This window comes from Schistocerca serialis, chromosome 9 (assembly GCF_023864345.2).
Source record: "Schistocerca serialis cubense isolate TAMUIC-IGC-003099 chromosome 9, iqSchSeri2.2, whole genome shotgun sequence".
NCBI classification, from domain to species: Eukaryota; Metazoa; Arthropoda; class Insecta; order Orthoptera; family Acrididae; genus Schistocerca; species Schistocerca serialis.
Genome location: NC_064646.1, coordinates 367,083,481 through 367,104,465, shown reverse-complemented (window position 1 = coordinate 367,104,465; position 20,985 = coordinate 367,083,481).

The following is a 20,985-nucleotide window of genomic DNA, read 5'->3' as shown; positions in this document are numbered from 1 at the left end:
ATTAGTGTTTCAGTCAGTACATCTGTAACTACGCTTTAGGGAAAAATGTGGTTAGAGAAATGAGAATAAAAGTCATTTGGCTATAGTTTAGGTATTTCGGTGCCCAGTAAAGACAGTGGCACCCGAAAGCACTGCCAGACGCACGAGCTTCCCAACTGGGAACCAGCTCAAGAAACACATTGAGAGTCGAAATTTACTCTTCTTGCTGCTTCTCTAATGTAGACTTGGGAACGTTGTAGACTATGTTTGTCAACTATGTGATCAGTGATTTACTTCCTGGAATGGCACAGAGTTATCCTGCTAAATTAACTGGGTATTTTCTTGTCATTCCTTTGATTTAATTTGTAACATTGGGTTATCGATTTTTGGTTTAATTACAGGAAAGTTATACCACTCGGAATATACTACTAATATCGCAAATTCTCTGTGTTCTTAATCACAAAGGCAATAAGAGTGGACTGAAAACAGCACCAGATCGTTGGCAATGTGGTGAAGTGGTTGATTTGTGAATTTTAACATGACTCGGCACTGGTTCCAGTTTTTAAAGTTTTACTCGCCGAGCTCAGAACTGAGGTTGCCAGGTCAAAGCTGGTGCATCAAGCGCAATGTCAACACGAAGCACCGCCGTTGTAGCGGAAAAAAGGGCACCATGAGTCCATTGCCATACAACCTCCAAGCGAGGTATTGAGCGAGGTGGCGCAGTGGTGAACACACTGGACTCGCATTCGGGAGGACGACGGTTCAATCCCGCTTCCGGCCATCCAGATTTAGGTTTTGCACCATTTCTCCAGACAAATGCCAGGATGGTTCCTTTGAGAGGACACGGCCGATGTCGTTCCCCATCCCTGACTCAATCCGAGCTTGTGCTCTGTCTACAGTGACCTCACTGTCGACGGGACGTAAATCCCAATATTCCTTCCTTTTTATTCTAACCGAGGTCAGCAATAGAACAAACATCGCAATATAACATAACAGGGCAGCATGATGTAACACTCCATAACTTCAAGTGGTAGAGCCCCACAGCAATAGTCAAACGTTGCAGAAGGACCTGACATTGTCAGAATGAGCGACCACAGGTAAAGGGCCCCGATGAGACAAGTAAATGAGGAGAAATTCGCTCATGCACCCAAAACAACTCCATCGTAGGCGTGGGTTTGGCACTTTAAATAACAGAGCGTTTGGAACTCAAGGACACATCCATTCATGATGTCATTCTGTCTGTGTAACTGGAAACGAGGAGGATGACAGTCAATTGAATTACTGTGAAATCACGACAAAGTGATTGCTCATGGTGTGCCTGCTCTCTGCTTGCTGACTTCAACACTGAGATGCAGCTAACCTAATTCAACTTACAGCTGTAGTTTGACGTCGCTGCCTACCGGGGTGCTACAGACGAGGAGAGGATTGGTGTACTGCCAGCCGTTCTCCCGCTGAAGGTCATGGATGACCTGCAAGCTGCTGTCTCCGCACAGGCCAGACGTGGTGCACTCTCACAGCCCCCTGACCAACATGTGAACATCTGCTGCAGTCTTGGTCAACCCAACATCCTTGACCACACAGCACGCTATTCTCATATAAGCGCAGGACTAGCTGTGTACCAGAGCACTGGGATGTAAGGCCGCTCTATACCGCAAGAACGTCTGACGAGGGCAATGCCTGCCCTGCTGTCCACCTCCAGATGCGCCTGGATGGTACCACTCTGAAAGCGGCGTACTGACCTGAGACTCCAACATCACGACTTGCTGATGAGATCGATAGTGCTTCTTCGTGGCACACGCTGGCGGATAAAAGATGTTACAGATACTGCTGTGTTTCTAACGCCTCCAGGCATTTCTCTGGACCAGTCTCCTACACTCTATGCTTGACGCGTGAACACTAAGCGACCACAACTCTCTTTTGCAATAAATCTTCTCAAAACTTCGATTTAATACCCCCAAGATGTAAAGATGAAAATTTAAGAATTGCAGCGTTGTATCTTTGTTAAAACTTGAATTTTCTCTGCTTATGCCACATCATTTTTAGTTTTTGTGAATACAAAGTTCGAATAATTTGTGGACTGTGTTTCTTTCTGGGTCTCCTCTTACTATGAGATTTAGACAGTTTATTTGCACGCCAAAAATGATTCTTTGACATGACACAGGGATTTATGTTGGAAGTTTTCATTAAAAAGTCACCTTTCGAATTATACACTTTTGATCAATTTTACGCAGTGGGCTTTTGTCCGAATTTTCATAGCCAAACGAAGAGTGGAAAATGGACAGCATGAGGTCTAGAACTGCAAAAAAATTTTAATTGCTTGAAAGTAATGCGGTGGTTAACAAAAAGTTAATAAGTGATAGAAGAGGAAATTGAAATATTTCACCAGTAACTGCTGCTAGATATGAAAACAAAGTATCGAAATGTTCATCTCTTTAAAGCCTAGTTATCATTCCCATAATAAGTTGCATTGGTGTGATATTTATCTGTCAGTGTGGCTTGCTTCAAATCGAGTGCTAAATTCAGGACATTTCGCAAGCAAAAGATACTAGGAAAGCAAGTGAGAAAGTGAGATGTCCAAAAGATAACACTTTATGAAGAAAATGAAAACAATTTGAAAAAATATACGTTTTTGTGAAGTGATTTGTCTAAAAGCAAGAATTAAAATACATTAGAGAAACATCCGACATCCCCTTCGAATGATGCTCGTTATCACGTACAGCATACGTTCGAATACTAGATTTGGAACTAACCATATCGGGAATCGAATCTGAAGTAGATTTTCGTCCACAGAGAAATTTTCTTGATGATTGTCTTAGGTGTGAAGAAAGTAATTTTTTAAGGCACAAAATCAAGATAACCAATGCGGTAAATGGTGACATAGCCAAGCTTCTGATCTGTTTTTATCATGTCAGGAGTGCTGTGTTTGGTACTTTGTTGATTTCTTACCTAAAGCTGTCTCATATGCTGCCAATAAATGTCAGCGGCAATGGCCACACTTCTGGGAAGCTATTCGCAGTGCACAACAGCTTTTAGTGGCACTAAATTCCAAATATGTAATTTGTGTTCACGCAGTACTCTTTGCTTGAAGAAATGTTTTATGTTACGGCTTAGCCATTCGTATCTTTTTATGTAGCTAACGTAATGCTAATAGCTGTACCATTACTGGGACAGTGTGAAGTGTTGTAAAGGTTCACCTACTGTCTAAAGCATAAAATGGCGGAAAGACCGATGACATCATCGATGATGTCATCGTAAATTATTGCGAAATTTCCCCACTCGGGCACTCCTATGGTACCATATAGAAAATGACCATATGTATAAAATGACAGGAGATTCAAAAATAGAAGATGGCGGACCTAACACAGTTATCCTGAGTACAAAGAGCGCTGACATTAGGACAGTCCAAAGTGTCGTACAGGTCTGCAAATGCAGGACGCCGACCTGGATATACAAGAGAGCCTATATGAAACTGGGATCCAAGGTAACGACCCAGGATGGTGACCTGGGCATACTAGGACATCCTCTACGACGTCATAATCGAAGATGGCGATCCAATATGTCTGACCTGAAGCTATTGGCACAGCCTCCATTGTGATCATATTTTCATCCAGAGCTATGATATCAGAATCTAAGATGACAGGCTTGGTGGATACTGAACCGTCAGTCACTTGTGTTAAGTTTAGGATACAAGATGGCCGCTGAGTTTCTCCTGATGTCATAGAACACTTGTCCTACTTTTAAAATGCCAGGAAATTAAAAAAAAGTCCAAGATGCTCACTTGTGCTAAGTATAGAAACCAGTCCTAAGGGCGGCATGTAGTCAGCACGCCCTTCTCCGTATGTCAGTTTACGAGACCGGAGCCGCTGCTTCTCAATCAAGTAGCTCCTCAGTTTGCTTCACAAGGACTGAGTGCACCCCGCTGGCCAAAAACGCTCGGCAGATCTGATGGTCATCCATCCAGGTGCTAGCCCGGCCTAACAGCACTTAACTTCGGTGATCTGACGTGAACCGGCGTTACCAGTGCTGCAAGGCCGTTGGCTCAACATTGCACTCAGGATGTCATACGTCTCGAGAGGATTTTTAAATGGAGGCAGCAGAGGACTCTTAAAGGTGTATGTTTAGAAAACTGATATTTGCGTCTGACCGCAGACTTACTGAAATGAACGTAATATCACGTAATGACAGTGAAGATAGGAGAAATCGGGATTTGTACGGAAGTACACAATTGTCCATCGCTCGATTTGCGAATTCAATAGCAGAGGGAATGACAATCAGTGATACAACATATCCTACCCTATGTGCTACACGATTGTTGCAGAGTATTTATGCAGGCGAGATTTTGAAATAAAAACATGTAGTGATATTGAGACGAAGACATCTAATACTACAGGTCCGAGAACTTTAAGAAGACAGCAAAGTCAGTGCTCAAAATATCAGAAACAGAGTGGAATCGTATGTAAAGAAATCCAGAAATATACCATCAGGAAACCACATTGAGAATACATTAGAATTCACCGCGTCGTTGCAAATACATCAGCGAAATAAAAAAAAGTGTTGTGAAACAACATATGGAAAAGTGCGGAAGAAGTAAACACTTTGTGTAGTCATTATAAAACGATAATTTCAATGGTTAGACGTACTTCATCTCTCAGGTGCACTATGTTTACATATTTCGTTGGTGAAATTCAAATCCCAGAAAGTCTCAAGAATGATACTTCATCTCAAATACACAGTATCTAAGTGTTTAGACTTGTTTGTGTTTTTAATCAACAAGATGCCATCTTGTCACAGTTCATTATAAGGCGTTCTTATAACTATCAACATATATCTTACAAAGAAATGCGATAAACGCAAGCAGTAGACCCATGCTGGTAACAGAGTTTGAGGTCTGAACTTTACAGCATGCTGCTGATAATGTACTATCGACACAAACAGAACATTACCTAACCCTGGCCTCTTTCTTGCAATAATGGTGAAGCGAGTGGCTAGAGAAATGCGCACACAGTGATGACAGAGTCTCACTAATTCCTGTCATTGACTTAAAATCGCTGCGGCAATGAAACTGAACGACTTCGTTTATGCCCAGTCTGCATACATGGGTGTCATATGCGTCTTTACAACCGACGATTTCCATCTTCGTATGGTGGACTGCCAGCTGCAAGAGAGAAAATGACATGTTTTTTTCCCAATTTTTGAGTCGAACCCAGCGGACTTTCTAGTGAAAAATGTTTTAGAGTATTTTGTACCTATTTGATTCAACCTAAAGCAATCGCAATTTACAGAGTCGCATTTCTAAGGTCACTACTTATACACGGACGGAAAAAAAAATCACAACACCAAGAAGGGATTGTGAGACAGGTCAGGCGTGCACTACACACCGGAAGCAGCTACTAGGGTAGCAGAGTACGTGTGGCGTGCACACGGGGGTTTTTTAGGTTAGAGGGACCCCCCCTTGGGCGAAACGATAAAATACCTGACGGCTTACCAGAGAGGACATTATCATCGTTGATAAAGAACGTCCGTCCTCAGAGACCAAAAACAGGAAAAGTTAACGTAATATTGGTAAACTGCAGGAGTATCCAGGGCAAGGTTCCTGAATTAGTATCTCTTATTGAAGGAAATAGTGCGCATATAGTATTAGGAACGGAAAGTTGGTTAAAACCGGAAGTGAACAGTAACGAAATCCTAGACACAGAATGGAATATATACCGCAAGGATAGGATAAACGCCAATGGTGGAGGAGTATTTATAGCAGTAAAGAATTCAATAATATCCAGTGAAGTTATTAGCGAATGCGAATGTGAAATAACCTGGGTTAAGTTAAGTATCAAAGGTGGGTCAGATATGATAGTCGGATGCTTCTATAGACCACCTGCATCAGCAACCGTAGTAGTTGAGCGCCTCAGAGAGAACCTGCAGAACGTCGTGAAGAAGTTTCGTGATCATACTATTGTAATAGGGGGAGACTTCAATCTACCAGGTATAGAATGGGATAGTCACACAATCAGAACTGGAGCCAGGGACAGAGACTCTTGTGACATTATCCTGACTGCCTTGTCCGAGAATTACTTCGAGCAGATAGTTAGAGAACCAACTCGTGAAGCTAACGTTTTAGACCTCATAGCAACAAATAGACCGGAACTTTTCGACTCCGTGAATGTAGAAGAGGGTATCAGTGATCACAAGTCAGTGGTTGCATCAATGACTACAAGTGTAATAAGAAATGCCAAGAAAGGAAGGAAAATATATTTGCTTAACAAGAGTGATAGGGCACAAATCGCAGAATATCAAACGTTCATTTCTGAGGAAGAGGATGTGGAACAAAAATGGAAAAAATTCAGAAACATCGTCCAGTACGCCTTAGATAAGTTCGTACCGACTAAGGTCCAAAGCGAGGGGAAAGATCCACCGTGGTATAACAATCATGTACGAAAGGTACTACGGAAACAAAGAAAGCTTCATCATAGGTTTAAGAGTAGTCGAATCATAGCTGATAAGGAAAAGCTGAACGAAGCGAAAAAGAGCGTAAAGAGAGCAATGAGAGAAGCATTCAACGAATTCGAACATAAAACATTGGCAAACAATCTAAACAAGAACCCTAAAAAGTTTTGGTCATATGTAAAATCGGTAAGCGGATCTAAATCCCCTATTCAGTCACTCGTTGACCACGATGGCACCGAAACAGAGGACGACCGAAGAAAGGCAGAAATACTGAATTCAGTGTTCCGAAACTGTTTCACTGCGGAAAATCGTAACACGGTCCCTGACTTCAGCCGTCGCACGGACGCCAAAATGGAAAATATTGAAATAAACGATATCGGAATTGAAAAACAACTGCTATCACTTAGTAGCGGAAAAGCATCCGGACCAGACGAGATACCCTTAAGATTCTACAGTGATTATGCTAAAGAACTTGCCCCCTTTCTATCAGCAATTTATCGTAGATCGCTGGAAGAACGTAAAGTACCTAGCGACTGGAAGAAAGCGCAGGTCGTTCCCATTTTCAAGAAGGGTCATAAATCAGATGCGAATAATTATAGGCCTATTTCGCTTACGTCAATCTGTTGTAGAATAATGAAACATGTTTTGTGTTCTCGTATTATGACGTTCTTAGATAATACAAATCTCCTTCATCATAACCAACATGGATTCCGCAAACAGAGATCATGTGAAACTCAGATCGCCCTATTTGCCCAAGAAATTCACAGTGCCGTAGACACTGGCGAGCAGATTGATGCCGTATTCCTGGACTTCAGGAAGGCATTTGATACGGTTCCGCACTTACGTTTAGTGAAAAAAAAATACGAGCTTACGGAATATCGGACCAGGTTTGTGATTGGATTCAGGATTTCCTAGAAGAAAGAACACAACATGTCATTCTTAACGGTTCAAAATCTGCAGATGTAGAGGTAATTTCGGGAGTACCGCAGGGAAGCGTGATAGGACCTTTATTGTTTACAATATACATAAATGACTTAGTTGACAACATCGGTAGCTCCGTGAGGCTATTTGCAGATGACATGGTTGTCTACAAGAAAGTAGCAACATCAGAAGACTCGTACGTACTCCAGGAGGACCTGCGGAGGATTAATGCATGGTGCGACAGCTGGCAGCTTTCCCTAAACGTAGATAAATGTAATATAATGCGCATACATAGGGGCAGAAATCCATTCCAGTTCTATTATGCCATAGGTGGTAAATCATTGGAAGCGGTAACGACCGTAAAATACTTAGGAGTTACTATCCGGAGCGATCTGAAGTGGAATGATCACATAAAACAAATAGTGGGAAAAGCAGGCGCCAGGTTGAGATTCATAGGAAGAATTCTAAGAAAATGTGACTCATCGACGAAAGAAGTAGCTTACAAAACGCTTGTTCGTCCGATTCTTGAGTATTGCTCATCAGTATGGGACCCTTACCAGGTTGGATTAATAGAAGAGATAGACATGATCCAGCGAAAAGCAGCGCGATTCGTCATGGGGACATTTAGTCAGCGCGAGAGCGGTACGGAGATGCTGAACAAGCTCCAGTGGCGGACACTTCAAGAAAGGCGTTACGCAATACGGAGAGGTTTATTATCGAAATTACGAGAGAGCACATTCCGGGAAGAGATGGGCAACATATTACTACCGCCCACATATATCTCGCGTAATGATCACAACGAAAAGATCCGAGAAATTAGAGCAAATACGGAGACTTACAAGCAGTCGTTCTTCCCACGCACAATTCGTGAATGGAACAGGGAAGGGGGGATCAGATAGTGGTACAATAAGTACCCTCCGCCACACACCGTAAGGTGGCTCGCGGAGTATAGATGTAGATGTAGATGTAGATAAACGAAAGTTGGTAGGCATGTATTTACATCCTAAAGATGTTGTCTATTCAATTTCGCGCTTGCTGCATAAGAGTGGCGCTAGTAGCTCCACTGTGAGGTTCCAAATCAAGTTTGCTTTAAACACACTCTGTAACGGTCGTGAGCGTTCGTTATCTTAGACATTGGATGTGCTGAGTTGATGTCAGTCAAGAATGCCTTTAACGCGACAAAGGCGCTGTTATCAACACTTCCCTGAGTTGAAATGAGGTCGTGCAACAGGAATACGAGAAGCTGACAGGAATGTAGCCACTTTACATGATTGCTGGCAGCAGTGGTCACGAGACTGTACGGTCGCAAGAAGACAGTTTCTGGACGGCCACATGACGCTAACGAGAGGGAAGATCATTGTGTTCAACGTATGGCTCTATCGCATTTTCCTGCATGTGAAGCAATAATCTGAGCAGCAGTTGGCACCACAGCGACACAACGAACTGTTACAAATCAGTTACTTTAAGGGCAGTTCCAAGCCAGACACCCTGTTGCGTGCGTTCCACTGACCCCAAACTCCAAATACTTGCGACTTCAGTGTTATCAAGCGAGAGCTCCCTGGAGGTCTGTAGTGTTTCCTGATGAAAGCTGGTTCTTGCTCTGTTCCAGTGATATCCATGTGTTGGTTAAAAGGAGGCCTGTTGGGGATCTGCAGCCAACCTGTCTGTGTGCTAGATGCACTGGACCTACAATTGGAGTTATGGTCTGGGGTGCGATTTCATGTGACAGCTTGACCACTCTCGTGGTTATCCCACGCATCCTGTGATTGTGTGTCAATCTGTTGATTCGCCATAATGTCTGTCAGTCGTGAAAAGCATTTTTGGAGGTGTTTTTCAACAGGATAATGCTCATCCTCATGCCGTTGTTGTAACACAACTTGTTCTACAGAATGTCGACATGTTGCCTCGCCTGCTAAATCACCAGATCTGTCTTCAATCAACACATTTGGGACATTAGAGGACAATTCCAGCGTCATCCACAACTAGCATTAACCATGCTCTATTGACCAAGCAAGTGTAACAGTGTGGAACACCATCCCACAAACTGACGTCCGGTACTGTACACCGCAGTGCATGCACGTTTGTCTGCTTGCATTCAACATTCTGGTGGTTACACCGGTTATTAATTTCACATTAGCTCTTACATTAACCTGTGATCTTATAATGCTGATCACATATGTTACCTAGACAAATCTATTCCCTAAACTTCATTGTTCTACATTAATTATTTTTAGTGTAGCGAGTTTTTCCGTCAGCTTGGCTTGCAGAAGTCATTGCTTTGTTAAATACTAGATGATGATTGGAAACAGGTGTCACAAGTTTGTAATTGTCTGTGCCCTACGCCCATTTGTAAGTGTTACAGAAGACATGCAGTCAGTTATTTGTCAGGCATAGACATCGCATATTTCCAAATGATTTCTAAATCATTTAGGATGTTGTGCTGTTCCTTGAACAAGACGCTTGTGAAGGAAGATTTTTACTGGCCAATAAAGGCGGCCACGTTTTCAAGGGTCTTCTGTTATGACTTATACTACACTCCACTTGGCAGCTCAGCGTTTTCAGCAGGCCAAGCATGCTAACGTAGCGATGCTGCACAACAGAACATCCCTGAACGTACGACTAAGCGAAACGCGCGAAATACCGCTTTAAAACTATTTATTGTGAATCTTCTTAGAATTTTTTAAAGACGATATGTCATTAACTGGCACTTAATTATAATAAACTGCATATAGAATGGCACATCTTCCTTTCGACTTTGCCTTAAACGAAAACAACCGAAATGTAATCCAATATGGTGGCTCAAAAGTATCGAGCAATAGACTTCCTGCGATCTCTTTCCGATTTCGGCTGAGTGCCGATTTAGTTTTGATTAAGGATTATTTTTTAGATATTCATGAGAATGGTAAATTTTTGAAATTTCACTTATTGCGATACATTTCAGTTTATAAGCGTTAAAGAGTGTCTCATCCCTGATAACGTGTTTCCTGATATGTGAAGTTTCGTTGTATGAATTTAAATGTGGTTTCACTGCCATCACCTGTAATAACCATTTTGTATAGTCAAATGACTGTACTGAAAAGAGAAAAAAATACGGAATGATATACTTAAAGGAGGAGAGTAGTGCATAGATAAACACTACGATGTCAGGTTGAACTTCTACGGGTGAATAGAACAAAATAAAAGAAATGATTGAAATAAACTGTCATAATTAATGTGACCAATTATAAAAATAACACACTGATAGAGAATTGACAATATTTCGATTAAGGATTTTCCGATTTATTTCAGATATTTTTATCTTGTAATGTTTTGCTAGTTGATGTTTATTGTTTCATGTGAATATGTTTCTCTCCTGTATCTTCACTATGGAGACGAGAGGGGAGAGAAAAAGAAATCAATTCCAGTTGCAATATGGGGAAGTTTGACGTCTCACGCTACAAATGACAGAACTACATCCAGATAAGTTAAGGTAATTGTTGGTCTCTATGTATAACAAAATCATCAATGCTAAGTTTTTAATTTTGTGAAAGAACATTAATCTGACTAGAATATGTAATGAGAATGCAATGGGAGGACATTTTACCGACGGAAATAGGTTATGTAATAACAAAATACTAGTGTTAGTTCTAAATTTTCCCAATGTAATTAAAAGGCCTGAGTCATGTAAAATCCCAGAAGAGGTTACGTTATGACAAAGTGTTTTAACTTTTAAGATTTCTAGTGTAAATAGGAAACTAAGTGTTATTCCAGCCTTGATAGTATTTCCAAATAATCGTCAAGTATTACGATTATGCTTAAGTAAGTTTGGAGTACCTCATGAGTGATTCGAGTTTTGTAAGTGACACTTATTTCTTACTTTAGTATGTTGTATGCCAGAAATAATAATTCACTAATACATGTTTGACATTATACGTCAAAAGTATGTTTAAGTAAGGTAGAATTTCAAGCACTGACGACTGAAGAGGCGACCAACGTTAAAAGTTTCGCACCAGTAACAACAAAGTTGTGATTTCTTAATTAACCGTTAGCAGTTTCTGCTTCTTTCATGAATAGAGATAAGCTGTGTTACAGTTTGAAGGTGATCTTTTTCTCTTTTGCTCATTGAATTCGGTGCTTTTACAAATTAATTCTGGAAATTAGTGAGAGATAGAAGTTCATTATGATAGCATGATAGCATTGTTATTGAAAGGGCTCTGTTTTTTTTCATTTTATTTAAAATGCACTAAGCATAACGTGTCAGTTGTCTTGGTCCCGTTCTTGCAGGATCTTTTTCCGGCCGCAGGCTATTGGAGCCGTGAGCTTTTTTCTTGCACTTCACACCTCATTTGAGAGAAGATGCAATACGTTACACATGACATTATACAGCAGAGTGAGCTTGTTCTACAAATCGTGAGAAATCGTACCAACTAAATAATCTTGTAATTTGACCGGCTAGTGTAACCGTAGATGGAGGAATAACCTTTGGGTTAGCACGACGAAACTCATACTTGCATACATTAATTATTGTTGAAGTATTATTCAGGTTTTGTTTACAATAATAGGGGAGGACCTTTTAATATTGTGCTATGATCATAAAACCAAAAATTTTTGGCAAACATTTGTATTACGAGAAAGATCTGAATCACTTCGCGTGTCATCGGCTTCACACCGAATGACCAGTCAGCGAAGCATTAGTTTGTGCCAGCCGCTGCATTTACAAATTACGCACTACGCAGTGCAGTCTTTAGTAGCGGAGCCGATAATGGAGGTTCCATGGATTTCAGTGCACATCCAGAAACGCAACTCTACATGCAGTGTAAAGTATAGTTGAGCATAGGTAGTGTAATTTGATTTGTGAGACAATTACCATATTTTCTATCATGTTTAATAGTGTACAAGAATTAATATTTGTGAATAATTACCGTGTGAATAGTTACCATGTGACTCTTATACCCACACATCTTTTACCAAAAAATTTAAGTGATCTGTCTTCTGTTGTATCTGGTGCAACGTGTATAGTAAAAAGCAGATCGGATCCTCATTGATTTAAGAGCTTATCATTTCAGCAACAGTGTGTCTTAGCCGGTTTGTTAGTAGTTCCACTACAGTTTCACACTGAGAACAGCAGAATCACGATTCACGAACTACCTCTGTGCAAGTACGAGAAGATAATTTGAAAACGCCATGTTGTTAGGCATTTCCAGAATTTCTGTTTTGCTTTGACAGAGCAAGGTAGAACCAGCACAGCCAGGCACGCCTTGCTAATTCCAGCACAAATGAATACAGCTACGTGCCATCCGTGGCAGCACAGGGAAGAGAGAAGCAAACGCACGTCATTTAGTCGTGACAATAGTGTGTATTAAACAGACGCGTTTATCTCTTGTTCGTATGTTGGCAAAACCATATAAACTGAAGAGCCAAAGAAACTGATACACCTGCCTAATATCGTGCAAGGTCCTTGCGAGCAAGCAGAAGTGCCCCAGCACGACGTGGCATGAAATCGACTAATGTCTAAATTAGTGCTGGAGGGAACTGACACACTGAATCCTGCACGGCTATCCATAGATCCGTGAGAGTAGAAGGGGGTGGAGATAACTTCCGAAGAGCTCGTTCCAAGGCATCCCACATATGCTGAATAATGTTCATGTCTGGGGAGTTTGGTGGCCAGTGAAAGTGTCTGAACTCAGAAGAGTGTTCCTGGAGCCACCTCTGTACCATTTCTGACCGTGTGGGGTGTCGCATTGTCCAGCTGGAATTGCCCAAGTCCGTCGGAATGCAATGGACATCAATGGACACAGAGGATCAGACAGGATGCTTACATACGTGTCACCTGTCAGAGTCGCATCTAGACGTATCAGGGCCCCATATCAGTCCAACTGCACAATCCCCACACCATTACAGAGCCTCCACCTGTTTCAACAGTCCCCTGATGACATGCAGGTTCCATGGATTCATGAGGTTGTCTCCCAAACCTGTATACGTCTATCCGTTCAATACAATTTGAAACGAGACTCGTCCAACCAGCAATATGTTTCCAGTCATCGCCTCCGGCGAGGCGAAAAGCTTTGTGTCGTGCACTCATCAAGGGTACACGAGTAGGTCTTCGGCTCCGGAAGCCCGTATCGTTGATGTTTAGTTGAATGGTTCACACGCTGACACTTGTTGATGGCCCAGCATTGAAATCGGCAGTAATTTGTGGAAGGGCTGCACTTCTGTCACGCCGAACGATTCTCTTCGGTCGCAGATGGTCCAGTTCTTCTATGATGTTTTTCCGGCCGGAGTGATGTCGGAGATTGGGTATTTTACCGGATTCCTGTTATTCACGGCACACTCGTGAAATGGTCGTTACTTGAAAATCCTCATTTCATCGCTACCTCGGAGATGCCGAGTCCCATCTCTCGTTGGCCGACTATAACACCACGTTCAGACTCACTTAAATCTTGTTAACCTGCCATTGTAGCAGCTGTAACCGACCTAACAACTGCGCCAGACAGTTGTTGTCTTATAAGTATAGGCTTTGCCGACCACAGCGGCGTATTCTTCCTGTTTACATATCTCTGTATTTCAGTACGCATACGTATACCAGTTTCTTTGGTGCTTCAGTGTACTATTCGTGTTAAAAGGTTTACACTTGCTGGGCTTGGCAAGTCATTCCGAAGACGCTGGTGCGAACAGGAGTATTTCAAGTGGAGCGGTCACATGAGTCCAATCTCAGTTAAGACAGCTAACAGACTGAGACTCGTTGGAAGAATCCATGGGAAATTTAGTCCACAGACAAAGGGGCAGCTTACAAACCTCTTGTGCGACTAGTAATTGACTATTCCTCATCGCTGTGGTATCCTTACCAGATACGAGAGAAGACCCGAAGAAGAGCAGCGCGTTTCGTTAAAGGTAAGCGCGAAAGCACATGGAGATGCTCAGCCTACTCCAGTGGCAGAGGTGCAAGAGAGGCGTTGTGCATCGCGGTGTGATTTACTGTTAAAGTTCAAAATGGCTCAAATGGCTCTGAGCACTATGGGACTCAACTGCTGAGGTCATTAGTCCCCTAGAACTTAGAACTAGTTAAACCTAACTAACCTAAGGACATCACAAACATCCATGCCCGAGGCAGGATTCGAACCTGCGACCGTAGCGGTCCTGCGGTTCCAGACTGCAGCGCCTTTAACCGCACGGCCACTTCGGCCGGCTACTGTTAAAGTCCCAGTATATCTCCCGAAAAGACCATGCAGGTAAAATCAGAGACGGATTGCACACCACACGAAGGCTTGTCAGCAATCGTTCCTCCCGCCACCATTTCGCAACTGGAACAGGAAAAGGGGCAAATGACGGTTTTACACGAAGTCACTTGTCGAGTATAGGTGAAGAAATATGTCGAGTACATGCTGATTCTTACAAAGAAATTTGATGGACGTCCAAAGGCGGGGACTGCGTTCAGTGTAACAAAGGTCCTCACTAAAGTACAGTCGTATGGATGGATGTACTTTGATAGGGAGACTCTGAATCTGCAAGGAATTCAACTCATAGCTGCGTCTGAAAGGCTGTTACAACATCATAGAATCGCCGATGTGCTCTATACATCTATGGTTAACAATCACTTATTTTCTAGGTAGAAACTAATGGACGATGTAAACGTTGGAACCTTGTGGCCTGCTTCCAGACAATCACTGACTGACTGTCGATATAGATGGAAATAAGGGCACAAATCAGGAAAGGTAGTACTGAGTTAATTCAGTTTAAAAAGTTAGTGCCTTTAAAGTGCCCCAGAAAAATACTTCTTTGTTGCAGTATAGTCCCTGTTACACTACTCTGCAAAAACCAGTCCAAATACTTTTTAATGAAATTATAGACAGTTCTTTGTTTCTGAGTTACGCTCTGATCCTAAATTCAAGTTTTTGTCTGAATATCGAACTTACTGTCATAGCGCAAAAGCTATACAACATTTTACAGTTGAAAAATCGATCATACAATGAAGGCTTTCACGACGAGATGTGATAGCTGCTGATGAGTCTTCAGGTCGGTATGGACGAGGCCGAAGAAACTTTTCGGTTCCTGACGTTTTGACCAGAGCGGCGCTGGACATCTTTTGAGGTGTTCCTGGCGACGGTGAGTTTTGCCAATTGACGAGTCGACGTTATAGGCTGCGTTCACATTGCCGGCCGGGCCGGGCCGGGATGACGCGTACTGGCTCGTGCCTAGCCAGCTCAGGCCGAGTGTAGTGCATTAACATTGCGCGCCGCGCTGAGCCGGGACGGCGAAATGGGGGAAAATCCACTTCTCCGATTTTCATATTTTAAAAATTCTTAGCGGTATATAAGACTTCGCCATATCGTTTTATGAACTTATTTTTTCCTTAAAAGCGTTACTTACGTCGTGAAAAAAGAAAAAGTCTACTTTTCGTTTCGCGTGATTTCTTAGTTTCGTAACGCTTCCCAACCGATTTTGAAGAAAGTATGCAGCTAAAAAATCTGATTTTTGTACATGTGGTAGTGTAGCATCTTAGCTTCGTATTGAATCATTTATCTTCCCATATTTCTTAACAGTCATTGTGAAATGATGCTAATTGTCAACGTCGTGCACTTGATTTACAAATATTGTAGTGAAAAAGTTATGTAGCGGGTAGCTTACTGTTAGATCCGTTTTAGACCATACATTGTTGGGAATGAAATGTAGCTAAAAGTACCAAAATTTTTTTAAAATGATAATGATACTGATATCTGTCTCTGGTCACAAGTAATGCGAGCTATTCAGTGGCGTCAGTGCCGCGTCCGCAAGCCACGGAGTTCGCGCGGTTACAGCTTGGTTTAGTGTAGTCATATAATGCAGGACAGAAAAAAACTAATTACTAGTGATCAGCGCAGACCTAGTGTCGGTCCCTCGTATTATTTTAATGGTCTCATTGTCTAGATAAATCCAAATGTTTAAGAATTTTTCCCTCGGCTACTGGGCAATCATCTGCTATGCTTTTATAATTGGCCACACGTTGCATCACAATAACAAACTGAAGACTTGTGATACGTTTACTGCAGAAAATGAAGCGCAATTCTGTAGTGTAGTTGTCTACTTTGACAGAAAAAATAATGGAGAGCTAATGAAACTACTGTAGATCGATACAGATGTGCGTGTAAAGTGGGCATGGCCGAGTTTACACGTAATCAGCAGAGACCATCATTGTCAGCAATAAAACTTGGAAGGAGTGTAGTGGGGTACACTAACATATGGCACCCACATATTGCAATGATACTAATGTAAACTATAATTAAACTAGCATATTGTCAACAATGTATATCTCTGATGAACACTATAAAGCCGATGGCAGACTTTGCACAACCGCAGAGCCAAAGATACTGCTATTAGTGTCAGACTGTAGTGTCGGAGTAAGAGAGCGCTTGGCGCACTGCAATGTGTATAAATCTGTGAGCGAAAGAGGTTGCAGTAGACAATTTTTTTGTGGTGTGCTGTGTAAAGTCACCGAGTGTTAGATTATAATGTAGGAATTTTCTCATATCAATATTTTGTGTTATACCGCACGTAAAATAAGTAGTTAAAATGATGAATGATTTTGATAAAATGTAACTTTAATTGTGACAAGAGAGAATTACTGATTAATATCGCAAAGAAGCTTTACGAGTACATGAATTATTGGAAATATAAATGTGGAAGCAGAAGTCTTCTCGCAGTCCAGGTAAAAATATTAATTTTTTGTTACTTTCTTTATGCCATAGTTTTAGTGTAAATGATTTGGCTTATAGTTTAAAACAGTAAGTTGTATGTTGAGTAATCCCAGAATGTACGTAAACAGATTTGATGTATAGGTTTCCTTTTCGTAATGTTTCTAAGATTTGTTAAAACAGGTATATGTAATTTGATGATTAGTTTTTATGCTTTTTAGTGTTGTTAGATAATACTTGCTGTATAAACCTCATTGTTTGTGACTATGTTAGCAAAGTAAGGTTTTACTTAGTACAAAGGATGTAATTTTCCTGAGTAGTTTAATTTCAATGTCAGATGCTTTGAAAAGCCAAACTTAATTTCGCATACAACTTAACTATTGAAAAAGTCAGTGTTAGTAATTCACCCAAATCACTACCGCCTTCCTATCCAGGTCATATATTTTTCACAGACATTCAATTTTTCTTAAATGTTTTCATTGATCAGCCAAAAGAATTTCATGTACATTTCAAAGTACTGCGGGCAGCATTGCACACTGCTGAGCCTGTAGCTGATAAATTTTATTCTTCTTCATGAGAGAGCAGAATATATCGCGATCCACCGTTGCTGCTTTAGACGTAAGACAATTATATTTATTTGTTGTGTGCACAGGGACCAAAGTTATCAGTTTTGAACAGGGCCAGAGGATCCAGTATCTAAGGGGCTGAATGTATTTTGCAGTGACTGTATTTCTTTATTGTGCTGGGAGTCGTATTGCCCAATCAGTTCGTATCAAGTTTTGCTAACAATAAGACAGGGTAAGCATACCACTTGCAGTTACAGCACACTACACGATAATTCCAGTTTTGTATGCATTCCCAGATCAAGAATTCATTTAAGTATTTTATAATCATTAAATAACGTTACAGTTCATTTATATATTTGAATAAAAAATAATAATGAATTTTGTACTTGGCCAGACGAGTCAGTTAGTTCAATCATATTTCAAACGTACACCCTACACTAGGCGACAGCTCTCCCAGTCGTTCGCTTTATGAAATTTTTTATACTAAAATAGTCAGATATACATATTCCGTTCTCTCAACCACTCTGTAGCTATAATAGTAGTTAGATTCAAAAGTGTTAAGGTTCCGGCTCGTAATCTGACAATTTAAGATACCGAAATGGACGTTTCTCCGATTATTGACAAAACAGCGAATGATATTAACCACTCTGTCGTGCAACAGTTGCAACGCACAAGAACACGTGTCCCGGTTCCCAAAATAATGTAAAGTTTACTGACAATATGATTTCACCTACTTTTTGCCTTATTAGTGTCAATAAAATGAGAAAATTTAGCAAGAAAACTGTCAATTGCAGTATAGCGGACGACGCTGAGATAGATATTGCCAACACGCAGGTGTCAGAACAGGATCTTTAACTGAATCATGTTAATGAACTTCCCAATTCTTGTTCAGTCAATCAAAATGCCAACAGTGTGTCAGAGGACACAGTGATGCAAAAAATCCGTAAAAAAACCATTAGCGATAATTATTCAGATAATGCAGCAAACGAGACGTCCATGGTTGTAGATGATGTCTCCACATTACAAAGCTCAACACAAGTGATACGCAACGCATCAGTTCAAAAGAATATGGAAGCGATCCTTCAAAATCTCATGCAAAAATGATGGTTAGACGAATTAACAATCTGGTCAGTTCAATGAACGGTTTACTCAGTTCAATGAACGATTTAATAAAGATGATGAACGATTTTCCAGTATACAAGGAAAACAAGATGACGCCATGATCAGTTCAATGAACAATTTTCCACCATACGTGACGAGCTTAAATCATACACAGAAGCGACTGGTAGCCGTCTCAAACAGGTAGATACTAAGGCCAGTGAAAAACGCCTTTGCTGTAAAATTGAAGCCATAGCCAGGCAATGAGCAGATAGCACCAAACCTATTGAGAGATAACATTAATATATCAAGACATCAGTGTAGTGAAACATATAAAAAGCTTACAGATGAAATCAAATCAGCTAATGAAAGAATAGATCAACAAAACACGCGGTTGGATGCACGTCTTAAAATTCACACTGAGAACTCAGGAAAGCTAAACAAAGACTTGGTCTGTAAACAGTCACAGTCACAGTCAATTGCAGTACAAAGACAGGAAGTAGAACAGCAGTTACTCACTAGTCTACAACCCATGTTGACGCTAGTATAATCTCCGTCACAGACGGGTTAACACAGCAAAACAATCACAGAAACACAGATTTCGAAGCCACCGTTGACACATGAATGCAGAAAATTGAAGGAAAGTGCACAGATGACATTGAGCCGCTAAGCTCCTGTCTTGAACAAATAGAGCTGGTAAAGGACCCTGACACAATTAAAGCAGATTTGAAAAAGGTGAGCAAAACTACATGAGCAAAACTACACCCAAACTACAGAAGCAAGTCGACGCGGTAGACTAAACAATTCCACACACATTCTTACGCTCACGGAAAGATGTGATGAGCTATCAGAAAGGTTAGAAAAGCCTGAAAACCAAACTGAAAATAAATCAGATGACACAGCACCCACTTCATTTACTGTATCTCAGGAATATCAGTTCATGCAACAAACATTGAACCAGCTTGGTGCACATAACAGTTCGCTACATAGGAAGGTTAATAGTTTACATCAGAAAGTAGCCAGTATCAGAAATTTTTCTCCATGCAATCGGTTCCAAACTAACATGCCTAACGTGCAACAGCAACACTCACCTACTTTTTAGCCTCATAGTAATATGAGCAGACTACAAAGAGTGCGTGACATTGATGCAAACCAGTCGTCGCACGTTCAATTTTTTCACGCTGCCGAACCTTCTTAAAATCTCCAACACGAAGGATTCGGCTATAAACATTTCCTACCTGTAAAAAATTCAATTCGTTTAGAAATAACGGAATAGACCTGCATCTCCTTGATTGGGTGCAGCAATTTTCATTTTCGCTGCCACCAAAGTAGCCAATGAGGCATAAGGTCGAATTTATCGGTAGACTTTTAGAGGGAGAAACTTCGATGCGTATGAGACCCACAGCAAGGCAGTGTCACTCCGTCGAAGAGTTCCAAAATGCCTTTCTATCTGCGTATTGGTCGGAAACGACTCAGCGAGGCATTAAAGACAATCTGATTAGTTTAGCCAATTTTGAACACTTAATTTTTTTGACCGTCACCCAGTTTTTTGCGTATATGATTCAACAAAACCAGTGCCTGACAGAACCGTACAGCCAATCTGCATTCGTACAGTTATGCATCACAAAACTTCCGCGCTCATTACGAGTTTCCCGTCTCACGGGATAGTATAAGGACACTATTTCTGTATTCAAGGCCTTATTGCAATTATTAGAAATTCAACACTCGGACTACTCATTTGTCAGTAAGAACTTTAGCAATAGCAATCAACAACTTTTTCTGTTACAACGAGCAATCCTGCCCATTCCATAACAAGAGAAATAAAAGATATGTTCCGGTAACGATTTTCACGGACATTTTAATAAGAGACAACATTTTGACAACCAGTATTTCAGCAGCAGCAACAATATCAGAATTTCGACGCCAGCAGTCACAGTTTCCAGCCGCAATTCTTGCCGCAGCCGCAGCATTCTGGAGACATTCAACAACAATACGGTCTACAAACCCAATCGAGCTTCAATGTGCCGCCGCCCAGCTTTGACACTACAGCCCAGTCTATTATTAATTTTACGTAATCGCGAGGGAATAACTTTTCCCACAATAGCCAGTCGTCTCAGTCACATCAACATGATCAACAGCGAAGTATTTTCGCCACAAACATAAAGAGAATAACCACTAATTTTAGCTTAGTTTCGGCAATAGCAGCTTTCATTAGAATCAGCCTCAGGCGTCTCAGTTCACTGTTAATGAGCCTGATGTTCATTTACATCCACTGCAGCATTCTGCAGACCAAAACAACCGTACACTACACATAATTTAACTACCACAGTAAT